Consider the following 13,477-nt stretch of genomic DNA (forward strand, 5'->3'; position numbering starts at 1 on the left):
GACAATGTGGGACATAAATTTAAAAGAAAGTTCCCTTAGAAGACAAAAGCAAGGCAAAAGAAAAGACTGCTCTTAAATCAATAAATACTTATATTACACCAATTTACTGAGCCATTCCCCCACTCCAAGGCTGTGGCTCCCAGTTTTTTGAAGCCTCTTAATACCCCTGCTTCAAAGCTGGAATGAAAAAGCTGCTGGGGTGGGTCACTGGTGCCCCCCACGAGTCGCGGGGGTGGCGGCGATGCCGCAGCTGCCAGTGCTGCCCTGTCCCTCCACGGCCACCAGCAATGGCTCCCAGCACAGCTGCTCCCTGTCCTGAGCCTGGAAAAACCTACCCAGGAACGATGACAGGCAGCAGGGCACAAAATCAATACCGTGCAAAGGTAATTTTCCTCCGTAACAATTATCATCCCTGTATTCCCAGGAAGAGTAGCAGTGAAAGGCTTTGCACTCTTGAAGATAACTTTCTAGTGCTAATTTAGTAGGCATGCAAATATGTAATTGCAGGATTATGATACAGAGCACAGAGCACTGCAGAAAACACTTAGAACTCACCTATGTGGCTCTGAAAGCCAGCTGATAAATTCTCATATTACAGGAAACACCTTACAGGTTGAAGGTTGAGACTCTCAGCATCTGTAAAATTGCCAAGTGGCTCCTACCAAGCACTGAGTACCTGGTGCTGAGCACTATTTGGTTTCATTTTGTCTTGTTTTGTTTAATTCAGTGCACCAAAGAAATATCTGCTTCAGGAAAATGCTGCAATCCAAGGAAGTGAAAAAATGTGAAAGTTATTTGAATGCATGATGCAGAACAGGAGTGAAGGACAGAGCAGGGTAAAGAGGTTCAGGGACTTTGTCTGGTGTCAGTACCCTGTTTCATAAATAAACACAAAAATATTTAAAGATTGTGAAAAGGAGGCTTTGCAATAAAATAATAATCTTTCCTTTTAAGTTCAGCTTTTATATTTGTAGAGATCAATTAAACTTTACACCAGAAGCCCAAATGAGAGGGAAACAAAATTAAAATCCATATGAAAAATACCCAACAGGAATTATGTGAAGTTCAGTGTATTGGAAGTCAGTTTTCCCAGGAAAAGACACAGCACATCCACCACAGCCAGGAGTGCAGGGACATCTACTGGCAGAGCAGCCAGACCTGGCCTTGATGAGTACAAAAACCTCATTTCACACAAAAAACCCCATCAGTTTTAGTGACAGCAGAAGGTTTTGGCTGATCTACTAAGTGGAATGTGTGCAGAAAAGGGAGGAAAAGCTACTGGCTTGTCCCAGGGGTGAAATTAAGCTTTTGCACAACCCATCTCAGGGTGGGGCGTCCTTAGCTCAGCAACTCTGGCTACAAAACCATGCCCATGGTGGGGATGCTGGGCACACAGGCAATCTCACCCTTTCCAGCACTATTCCTGCACCCCTCTCCTGCCAATTTGGCCCTGTGCACAGGGGAAGCAAGGCTCAGGTCTCACCACAGAGTTCTCCTGCATTAGCCTTGGGGACAGCAGTGAGGTTTGGCTGCTGTTTCCTCCCTCTACCCCAGGCAGAACATTCCCAGAAGTAAAAGGCTCCTTGCCTCCTCTCTGCCCTTTAACATAACCACAGGAGACAAGACATATTTAATCCCTTCTGGAAGGATATGTACACCAGACTGATGAGATAGAGCAGGAACCAGCCTGACCCCAACATTTGAAACACTGACTACCCTTCTTGAGACAGGGTGAGGATCACAAGCCAAGCAGCCTTACCGTAAAAAGATAAGAAGTGTTTGTTTTTCTCATCTCCAGATCAAGACAAATTTCTCAACTCCTTGTAGAAGTCCTGATTCTATAACTCATAAATGGAAATATCTCCCTACCCCCACCCATGGCTTCTTCTCCTCATACTGTTTTCTGCCCTCAGGGTATCTGTTCTATACTTCCAAAAAAAGTCCATCTGGTTATTTTACTGTAACACACTTACCAGAACTGTAAGATCATAGAAAAAACATTTGAGAAGGACCTCTGGAGGTTTCTAGGCCAGCCTCCTTCTTCTTGGAGCTTCATTAACATCAACACCAGACCAGACCGGGGATGCTTTTTGTGTAGGTGATCCCTGAAAGTCAGCAAGGAGAGAAATCCCACCACTGCCATCAATGACATGCCCTAAGGTGGTACTGCACTCCAGGTAATGAAGTTTAATTCTAGTTTTAGACATAAGACATTAGTCTTGAAGTTAAGCACTCATCCTTAGTAGCTGAAACTTATTCAGCAATATTGAAATTCCAGCTTGTACCTGGATTTCAAAACCACCCATTGGGTTATTTACATTTCAATTTTGGTTCAAACCATCCTTGCTTCCAGCATGGGCCCTCAGAAAGGCCACAACTGGATGAAATTCAGATTTCTAATGCACCTCCACCGAGCAATGTAGGAATAAAAAGGTTGAGAGGAGTTGAGATCAGGCAGGAGAGCTGGGAAGCAGGTGACCTTAGTGATGTACATTGACAATGACATAGAGACCTAAGATGGGACTCTTATAAATACCACAGACATGTGCTACCTTTAAGTCCCATTTCATCCACCCTAAATATACTCACTTTTACTTTGATTACACAGGCTTTCAGCATTTTTAGGCTTATCCCAAAAGCAGCTGCCAAAATCCAGCTAAGTGTTTCTTCAGAAGTAAAGCACCTACAAGATCTTTCACTTAACTGACATTATGATATCAGAAAATGATGCATACAATTGCATTTCTTACAGTTATATACTTCATTTAAAACATTTCACCTGCTTTTATTTTATTCTTTCCTTTTTTCCCAGTCGTTACACAACATCTGAAAGATAAGAGAGGGAAATCATTTTGTTACTTTAAATACTTATCTCAAGCTCTCATTTTGAGTACATTGAATACATGCACTGTGCTAAAAAATGCACAAGGGAAAAAATTCCAAGGATACAGCTAAGAGATTGTGAGAAGAAAAAAAAGCCAGAAAACAACAACAGCAGATCATAGAAGAAGAAGTGTCTAAAAAATGAGAAACAACAAAAAAAGGGACAGAGCTATAGCACGGTAGAAGAAAAAAATAAATATACCACATAATTTATTGCAGGGAGAGTTCTGAAGAAAATGTCTTGTGAAATAAATATAATGCTCATGAGGACAAGAGATCTCATTCATATCCAATCTGTCTTGTGTAAAGAACTAGGCAATAATGTTCAAGTAAGTGAGTCACTGCGAGCTCTCCCAGTTCGGCTGAAGATTGCTCAATAGAAATAATAACAAGCCTCAGAAAAAAGACAGTGTAAGTACAGGTGGGAAAGGGAGACAAACTCAGAGCAATAAGTACATACAAAATATCGAGATTGCTGTACAAAGTAAAGGCATGATATGTGTCATTCTCTTCCTTCCAGACTGTTCCTTCTGTGCCAGTGAAGATCTGTGCCCAGGCTGACAGCTTCCCTCTGCCCGTGCTTGAGACAGCACAGATGTGAGCAAGTTTCATAAAGGGTGATTTATTTATGGATCCAGAGCCAGGGATTTCTCAGTAAAGGACCTTCAACTCCGTATTCTGTTCCTCATAATGAGCCATGGATGTCCAAGTCCCAGAAAATGTAAAGCACCCTTTGATGCCACCTCTGTTCCGTTGGCAGAGGAGCTGGTGAGGATCAGGAAGGTGGCAACTCAGGATGCAGGTGCTTTGGTAAATGAGAATGACATACATTTGCCACGAATTAGCTACATTTAACCTTTATAAAGGGGGATAACCTTTGTGTCCACGTGGTCTTCCACAGACAGACTGAGGGTGTTCGAAGTCATGGCCAAATGGGCAACCCTGGCAGTGCAAGCTGCTCCTGGACGCATCAGGAGAGCCCTGAACTGACACATCCTTGGGAGAGGCTGGCTTGGGCAGGACAGGAACAGCATCACACAGCCCTGGGACTGCCCCAGCACAGCGTGCTGGCACAGTGACCTGCCAAAGGCAGGAGGGCATGCCTGTGGTGAGAACAGAGGGCACGGCCATCCTGTTCCCCTGCCAGGAGCAGGGCTGGATCCTCACAGAGCCCACAGCCCCTGCCTGGGCACCCTGTGCAGGCAGAGGAGAAGAAACAGGAACCTTCAGCGAGTGATTCATCGTGCTCTAAAATCTGAGCCTTGTGGGAATGCTTCAAAACACACAAGTTCATTTCCTCACAAAATGCAGCAAAACTGGATGTGTTTTTTTCCTTAACTGCTTCTGTCCTCGCAGGTCTCTCAAAAAAGTTTAAGAAAAAAAAAAAAAAAGGAAAAAAATGGGATTCCATACTTTTGATGTAAACCTGCTTTGGCAGGTGTGAGGTGGGAAGGGAGAGGACATTAACAGGATGGCAGAAAGATCCACTGATGACTGCATCTGAACAGGGCTTTTTCCAGCCCAGGATTACAGGTTCAGTGGAGAGATCTCCTTGCTGCTTTAAAATACAGTAGAAAAATTGTTTTGTATGGTTTTGCTTCCACTTCTTCCACAGTTATTGGAGGTGAGGCAGCAAGGAGACAGCACCATGTAAAAACCAGCTGTGGGGAGAAGCAGGGAGGATGCAGGGATGGGAGAGGACTGAGAGGGGAAGGGCATCAGTATCCGGCTATTGGACATCTGCATCCTCACCCCTGGAAAAGCATAAACACCACTGGAGTACAACTCTGCCTGCTGGGTGGTCCAGCATGTCCAGGAGCTCCCAGCAGGAGCCTGAGTTGCAAATGTAAATACTAAAAATTTCTGATAGCTCAAACTATTTACAGAGGAAAAGGCTATCGACTCACATTTGGAAAAAATGTCCTCTTGTCTGCACAACTCTACATTTTTCAATCTAAATTTGGAGTTTTGGCTACTGTGATTTTTCAGGGTATGAGATGTGGGTGGGTATTTTTGTACAAGATAATGTATATCCAAAATGATACAGACTGTTGCTAGAGCCAGAAAGATGTTACAATGTCAGAGTTGTGAGGAGAAGAAAATATGCATTTTAAAGACTATGAAATAGAGAACAACAACACCATCCAAGTGACCTGACCGAGGTTAGAGCATGAGTCACTCACGGAGGCAGGCAGGGAACTTGATTCTGTGATCCAAGTCAGAAGCACTTGGAATTCACTCACTGTAAAGAAACCTCAGCAAGGAGCGTCCTGGGGGTTAAAAAAACCAGAATGGAATGATTTACCATGGTCTATGGGTGGAAATAGTGGCTTAAATGGACACCCTGATGTCTCTGAAGCACTTGTTAGCAAGGGAATGCATTTACAGCTGTGCATCAGCAAACAGAACTACAGAAGCCCTGGACTTTTTAAATGCAATTAATGGATCATTTTTCCTCCTATAACTCTATAAGATCTCCCATCCTGCTCTCCAGCCATTGCAAACGTTTCTCTGGCAGTGAATACATTGCTGTGCTCTACAAACAAACTTTGGCTGGTCTTATTCTTATAAATTCCAAGGATTAGGGGACATACAGTCAGTTGGTGTTGTATTGTAACATCTCAATTGAAGTCAATGGAACTACAAAACTACACAATAGTCAAGGAATTACCTGAAGACATTAAAATCATCAGCTTGACTCTTGATATCATGGAATTAAATGAAAGAGAGAATAAGCATTTGTGAGGTCTTTTTATAAAAGAATATCCCACCACCACCTCACACAAGTGACGTGAATGCAGACTGAAGAACCAAAAAACACAGCAGAAAAAGAAAACTCTTGAAATTCATTTTAAACATTCTGATTCTTTCAGCCCGACTTCATGCTTTTAGAGAGCTCTGTGATGACAATACAAACAGTAGCTCATTTCTCAATCAAATTCCACCCACATCAGTGTGTCACACTTGTGCCTGATGAGCAGGAAAGGGGTAGTGGTGGGGTGCTACATACCCAGGGGCATGTAGATACACAGAAATACAGATACTGCAAGTCTCTTTTCAAGCTTTTTAGTGCCTGCTCTAGTCCTAGATACAGGGCTGGCAGCAAAGCAGATTAAGAATATTGTTCATAACAATACCAGAACCTTTTGAAATTTCAGAGGGGAAATGCTTATAACTCGCATATTTAATTATGCTTTCTGATATGTCTCTGAAATAAATTCAGTGACTGTGATGATTTCTGTCCTAACAGTGGGCAAACTGAGGCTGACTGACCTGATCTGCCCCCAGACACCCTTCTGTGACTGCTGGGCCTGAGCTCTGAGCCCCCCTCCCCTCGCACAGCCACCACGCCGCTCTTTTCCAGGGCGTAATTGCCACATCAGTAACGATGAGAAGATTTTATTTGACTGAAAGGCTGCTCTAAGTGCCCAGCCTGCAGGTTACATCTCACCTGCAGAAACCTGGGGGCTGTACAGACACTCGATTCCATGATTCATTTAAAGCGACACGAAATGTTGCTTTGAAGCTGCCCCCCCCTCCCCATTCCCTCTGCACATCCAGAGACTGCACAGTGAAGGGAATTATACTCAGCATATCAGTGGACAGAGATGGTTTGTAAAAGCTGATAAGCCTCGTTAGGGTTTGCAACTTTGTATGAACTTCAGTGATAAACACTGCGTTCGTGAAATGCCAAATACTGCTGGAATGTTGGCGTGAGCACGACAGAGATTACAGCTAATGTGGGAGCGCGTAGGTACCCTGGGCAGGAAATTACAGGCATGATGTGCAGCCACTTTCTGGGGAAAGTGGTGGGCTTTGAGGCAGGGGTATTTCCTGCAGCATAGGGATCTAATAGAGCTAACAGCTTGGAGTGAAATTAATGAAGTGGGGATGATATGACGAGGATCCTGAATGGATACGGAAAGAAGAGAAAATATTTGTCAATATTTGTTCATGGCTCTTACTCATGGGTTACCTGCTCTGGTGAGGGTGTGAGTTTATGAACATACCCAGCCAATGGCTAATGGCTAAAGAGACTCCTTTTTCCTTTCTTTTAACAAAGAAATTACAACTCACATCAAGAGCAAACTTTCAAATTGTCTTCCTTTCTTTTTTTTTCCTCCATGATCAAAAGGAATTTCAGAATGATGTCCCGCACTCAGATGAAAGCAAAGTTTGATGTTCTGAAGTGGTAAACTTTTCTGCTTTGACCTGCACGATTGAGATGAAGGAGAAATTTGTCTGTAGTAATTAACATGACAAATAACTGTGAATGGGAACTTGCTGTTCTGAATGACAGCGTTGTCTTCTGCTTCAGGGTGAGAAACCCAGGGCCAGGATCCTGGGGATCTATCCCTTGCTTCCATCTGACTCTTAACAGGTTTGAAAATCTCTGTCTCTCACCTGATGGAGACAAGAATGGAGGGTGGTGTCCTGCAGGAGCACAGCAGCTTTGGATGCATCCTGCTACGTGCTGCAAGATATTGGGCGGGTTGGGGGGAGAAGAGCTGATTGCCCAGAAAAAGAATAATCACCAGTGATTAAAGGTATTTCATGAGCCCTGCCTTTCATGCTGACAGTTCTGCTATAATCATTCCCAGCATACTGCTCTGCTTCTGTGCGTATTCATCTGTTGCCAATTGCCTTGTAGTTACTTTGTGAGCGTGTTAGTTGGGGACTCTTCTCTTGTTCTTTGTTTTCACAGCCCTCAAACACAAGGGATCCTATGAGCAGGATCCTGGATGCTTTGAGGCACCTAATAAATAATTATTAGCATTCCAATACCTGAAGTATGCTTTGCAGAATCAGGAAGCCTGCACAGCAAGGAGATAACTGATATTAGCTAATTGTTATTGAGTGGCTTTCAGGCAATAGATCACGGAGGTTTTTCTTTGTTTTCAAGTGGGCTGCTTTTTGCCTTTTTTTTTAATTACAGCATGAAAATGCAATGCATTTTATCACTAATTTGATAGGAGATGGCTCCAGCAGAGAATCCTAAAACTTTCCAAGCCACAGAAAGAGATTGAATTGGGTTAAGCTGTATTATCAGTGAGGAGGGGGACATGTCCTGCCGTCTATGCTACACCCACTCTGCGCAAGGCATTTGTATCTCCAGACATATCATTTTGGCTTTGCTCATCAGATCAGCATTATCTACAGGAGACACTCCTCAGAAACGCAGCAATCCTCACCTCATTCATTTCTCCCTTCTGCTGGCTCGTGCCTGGTGGGAAGCGAGCAGCTCCTGAAACCCTGCCCCAAGCTGCTGGTAGCAGTCTGCAGAGCCGTGTGTGGGAGGGGAGCAGAATCATCCTCACCCTTCCCAATTAAAACTTCATCGCCAGCACCAAGATAACAATGCGACAGAAAAAACACTGAATGCTGTTCTCACTGGTAGCCGACATGACCTCCCAGCTCAAAAAACCCAGTGCCCTCTTCTTCTCCTGCCATTCCCCTGCAGCCTCACCCACGGCGCCCATCAAACAATCAGCCACAGACCCCATCTGTCAGCACGGGGTCCGCAGTTCATGGAATCTGCCCGACCGTGGTGTTCTATTACTGAGACTCTCTGTAAACAGAGGTGCTTTGAATGACTTGTCGTCTCTTACAAATTGCACGGGGAGAATGAAGGCTACAGGACTGAGTGACATAATTGTAAGACAAAAATTACAAAGGCTCTTCTTTCACTTACCCTGGCAGTCTTAGAACTGAGCTAGACTTTCACACGCAGTGCCAGGGCCGATCAAAGCTGCCTTGAAAAGTTTTTTCTTGCTTGTTGAGTTTTTTTTTTTTTTTTGTGTTGGCTTTTTTGGTGGTGTATTTTTTTGGGGGTTTTGTTTGTTTGTTTGTTTTTTCATTTTTTGCTAAGGATCCTTGATGCTAAGTAAATTTGCATCAGGGTTGCTTTTTTACATCACAGTCCTGTGTACTGTGATGGCCAAGTGCTCCCCCTCCAATAGCAGTTACTGATCGTGATATTTACCATGAAGCTTGACAAAATACAAATTCTTAACATTATATTCTGTGGTTTGTTTGTATTTTATGTTTATATCTTCTCACTTACGTGTCTTCCACCCCTTTCTTCATCTTGTCCTTTAAACAAAATTCACGGTACCTTGAGGCTCATGTCTGAAGATCCTGGGGAAACCTCTGCTCTCATATTCAGTCAAACCAGTCACATCCTGTTGAAGAAGCTCTTCTGTATCCCAGTCCTGTCCCTGGGAAGCAAAGGTCATGGTTAGACTAAGTGTCCAGATGTCAGAACAAAGGGACCACATTTGTTTAATGGATTATGGAGTCCAGAGAGATATTTGGGATCTAGTGATACTTCCAGTGGGTCCATGTATTTATCGTGTTTTCCATCTGAACAACATAGAGTCCAGCTAGATGCCATTGTGATGGGTGGCTGATACCTGTGTGTAATAAATAATTTTTAAAAGGCAGAAATCAGTTACTTTACCAAAAAAATGAGTCTGGGTTCTAGGATGCTTTTTGTGTCCATATGTGTAATGCTGTAAAAACTTTTTTTTGCTCGCATGAAAAAGATTGGAGACTTTTGTAAAGTAGAAATCAGTACCACCAAAGGCTTAATTATATAATGTAACATTCTCGAAGCCCTCACATTAGCTCACTGATGCTTAGTGAAAAAAGCATTACCTAGCAACAGTCACTTACAAATCACAGGAAAAGTAATGGAGATTATATGCTATACCACTCCATAGAGTCAAAATTGTTAGCACGATGTGCTTGCCCTTTCATTTCATGTGGAAAAATCCATTGTTTACAGGTGTCAGGGTGTAAGGGATACACTTCAGGAGGAAAACAGGCCTGTTTATCCATCATTAAAAAGTAATCTTTAAACGAAGCCCAAAGATGGAGCGAGACACATTAGCGTGGACAGAGAAAACAAACTACAACAGAGACACTAGAAAAATTACCTCTAGTTTTCTTTCTCTTCAAAGAAATTGCTCTTCATATGTCATTCATTCTCAAGTGCTTAATTAAAACAATTAACCCATTTTTAAGTGCTGACAGGCTTGAGTTCCCCAGCACCAGTGTCCTGCCTGTGACTCAGACAAGTTACTCACATCAAGGTGTTCAGCAGTTCCTCAACCACCAAGATTTGGTGGGCATTGCCTCTGTATTTTGTTTCCATCCCACTTCTGTGCACCACAGTGGCAAAAACTCTTAGAAACTGCAGGAGAAATACATTGGTATTTAAGAGACAGAGTTATTAGAACCAGCTCCATATTGCAAATGCAGCTAGCAAAGAGAGAGCTGGGTTTTATTCCGAATTATGCTTTGTTAACAAGTTGTTAACTAAGTTCTCACTCCAGAATATTTAGAGCCAGCTAAATAATATGTGTCAAATCATTGATCTGACAAGTTTCACAACTTTTTTTTTTCCACTTTAAATTTCAAATATCTATTCAAAAAATAGCATGTTCAGTTTTTTCGCTCAGTTTTAATTACTGGCGACAGCAGGGGAGGGAGAAAGAACAAAGCTGAATGCACAGATCCCAGAGGGAGTTTGCCATCCCTGACCATTAGGGGAAAAGAGAAAAAACAGGATCTTTTCACTTGGAAACTGAGCCCACTGAGTGTGGAGGTCCTGGGAAGAGAGGAAACACAGAGTCCTCCCAGTGGAAGAATCCTCCTTTGCTGTTGCTCTGCTGATCATTCCTGTAGGCGGCTGCTATGGCACAAAACCTGGTACAACAGCACTGTTGGACTGAGGCAGGAGTTCTGCAAGGGTGCAATGTTTGTTGAGTTGGGAAATATACAGCTGGCACTGGGGACAAAGGGAAAAGTTACAGCACAGAGCTCTGCTCATTATACAGAAAACTGTTCAGAGACAGGTGGCTTCAAGGGATTGTGATTCTGAGGGATGAAACTTTGCCTTTTGCATGTGTGTGTGTGTGTATGCAGGCACACACATCGATGAAGATTTGTCTCAAAAAGCAATGCAAGTGTTTCTGGCTTCCCTGGGCAGTGCTCAGGCAGTCAGCTGTGGCTCAGAGCAGGAATGTGTGAAGAGAGACCCCCGTCTCCCCTCATCTCACTCACCAGTCCAGGATTTTGATGATGATGCCAAAAGCAATGTCCGTGAGACTGCACTCAAGATTATGCTTTGGGACTCCTCTCATATCACAGAGGGAGTAGCAGGATTTCTATCTGGACCTGAGAAATAAAGATGTCTTTTCTAAGTGAAATATCTTAATCTAGTTTGCTTACTACAACTGAAAGCCCATCAGTGGGCACAGACCATTAGCAGATCCAGCTGGAGAGAAGTATAGGCAAGGCCATAACTTGCATATCAGTAAAGACTTGTGCTCTGTGACAATCTTCTTTTCCACTTTTGGAGATCTCAGACCAAACAGGGCTGCCGTGGATACGAGGCTGCTCAGTGCATGTTCAAGTAGCACAACTGGATTCCTAGCAGCTCCAGTAATTATCAGGTACACACGAAAGAGCCAATCAAGCACCCAAAAGGACAGGCTGCCCTCTGCTCCCCCCGGGTGCAGCTGGCTCCTTATTTCAAGCACAATCTTAAATTACAAGGAAAAAGGATTTGCTGCAGAAGCAATGTTGTTTGGTATCAAAAAAGATTCCTCCTTCCTTCTGCCACCTCCCCCCATCTGCTTTTCATGTTTTATACAAAACTTGCTGCTCTGAACACTCCTGGATTTTCTCCCCTTCTAATAATAAAGAAGCGAATCTGATGTCTCCCACTGATGGCTTTCTAACCTTCAAAAGCATGTGTTTATCATGAGTTTCAGCTATCCAAAATAGTTTTGACCTGAGGTTACCATGCAGGCTCAGCCTGCTTCGAAGCAGGTTAAATGGATGATAAGCAAACATTTCATTACAGACCCTTAGTTGTTGTAAGGATGTGCAAATCCCTGAGAAAGATTTTCAGCATATCCTCCTGAGCAGTGTGGGGCTTTGGACCTGGGAGGTTCACTCAATCAGAGCCCTGCTGTCACTTTGCAAATATCTCCGCTGACTGTGCCCTGCATCATCACTTTGTGAGGCCCTGGGTGAGCCACGGGGCTGGGGAGAGATTCCTCCCACCTGATGCACTGTGAGGGATGAGATTTTTAAGTCTTAATTGAAAACACTCTTTTTTTTTTTTTTGCTATCTTGTTCCTTCTCTGGTTTCTGTCTGAGCAGAGGAGTGTGGAGAGGTGCTGATGGAGAGTTGGGTGGCCCTGGGGGAGATCAGTCCTCCTCCTAGCCCCTGCCTGCTGCCTCATGTCTCAGAGCCACATGCACCCAGCAGCTCGAAACCTCCTGCCAAAACTATTTTGGGCAGCACTATTGCTGGGCTACCTGTGTCAAGTGAAAACAGTCCAGTGTGGACATCACACAGCCTCACCCCACTAGAAGGCAAACCAGCACTGCTCAGAAAGCAGTGCTTTACTCTGCATCTTCCTCAAAATAAAAGAGATGGCAGCCCTAGTGGCTAAGCACACCCCAATCCCAGAAAGGCACATCTACAAAGCACCAGGTACCTTGCCTCTCTCAGCTCAGTCTCTTTCCTAATTTAATCCAGCCCTTTATGAGTCACCACTTGCTTTAATCCTGAGCAGGACTCGCAGCCCCTGATGACCAGCCAAGGACCGTGCCCCATTTTCTTTATTCCTGTCTCTCTTCTGTACCCATCCAGCTAAAATGTTCTCAGTGCAAGAGCCTGGGCTGATTAAAGACAGAGAAAGTTGAAGCCTGGGAGAGAATTCACAGTGTGCACCCAAAGTGGGCACATCTCATGTCTCTGGTTCCAGCAGCACAGGGCATGGAGGAGTGCAGGGCACCATGTGCTTGCTCCATGTGTTCCAGGTTCATTACCCAGCCAGTGGATTGCTGGTCTCAGTTAAGTTTCTGATAAATGCATGAAGAATATTGCCCTGCTTGGGATGGAGCTTCCCAAATCTGTAATTCCAGCCTGACTGCACCAAGGAAATCAGTACCTCTGCTCTGAAACTGCCTGAGTGACATGCTGACATAGCTGTCCTCAACTGGTCTCCAGAATTATTTTCCTTCAGTCCCAATCATTCCTGGTGTTGGGCTGTACACAGCAGTGTTCAGTACAGCCCCTTATTTCTATGGTATCACTGGGATTAGCATGGATTTACCTATTTTTTTTTAAAGAAAAGTGTGCAGGAATACATCTAATTATGCTTTGCTAAGTATGAAATGTCCTTCTATTTAGCAGATGCTTGGGCCCTACTTTGACCTAACACTGAGTGTTTCAAGTAAACTGCCAGCAGCCCCGTCAAACTGTTGTGGGTAATTTGGAGTATGAAATGTGTTAAATTATTCAAAGAGCTGAATAAGCATAAACAGGCAGTACAACAGGAGAGATATGCATACCCAGCGATGCTGGTGTGACATTTAATACATCATATTAGCACTCCTGTTAGTACAAAGAGCTGGATGCCTAGCACAGCAGCTTGCAAATTCACAGGCAGAACACAGCCTAGCTGCATTTTGTCCCCCATATAGCCGTCCTCCAATGGTTTTCCTTTGAAAAGCAAAATACTGCTTGTCTATAACCAAAGGTGAAAGTTGGGAAGCGAAATTTGGTTTCTTC

At 43.8% G+C, this 13,477-nt stretch overlaps 2 long non-coding RNA genes across 2 annotated transcripts; both read right to left on the reverse strand.

Annotated features, from left to right (window-relative positions):
• Nucleotides 1-707: 707 nt before the first annotated feature.
• Nucleotides 708-2,133, reverse strand: LOC139596621 (uncharacterized). The gene is made up of 2 exons (XR_011681375.1): nt 1,974-2,133; nt 708-759 (listed from the first exon to the last, which is right to left on the reverse strand). It is a non-coding gene; the product is annotated as an uncharacterized lncRNA (long non-coding RNA).
• A 6,582-nt stretch (nt 2,134-8,715) lies between these two features.
• LOC139596607 (uncharacterized) lies at nt 8,716-10,055 on the reverse strand. The gene is made up of 2 exons (XR_011681369.1): nt 9,972-10,055; nt 8,716-9,101 (listed from the first exon to the last, which is right to left on the reverse strand). It is a non-coding gene; the product is annotated as an uncharacterized lncRNA (long non-coding RNA).
• Between the last annotated feature and the right edge of the window lie 3,422 nt (nt 10,056-13,477).

This window comes from Agelaius tricolor, unplaced genomic scaffold (assembly GCF_023055355.1).
Source record: "Agelaius tricolor isolate 1412-34295 unplaced genomic scaffold, bAgeTri1.0.p SCAF_16, whole genome shotgun sequence".
Taxonomy (NCBI): domain Eukaryota; kingdom Metazoa; phylum Chordata; class Aves; order Passeriformes; family Icteridae; genus Agelaius; species Agelaius tricolor.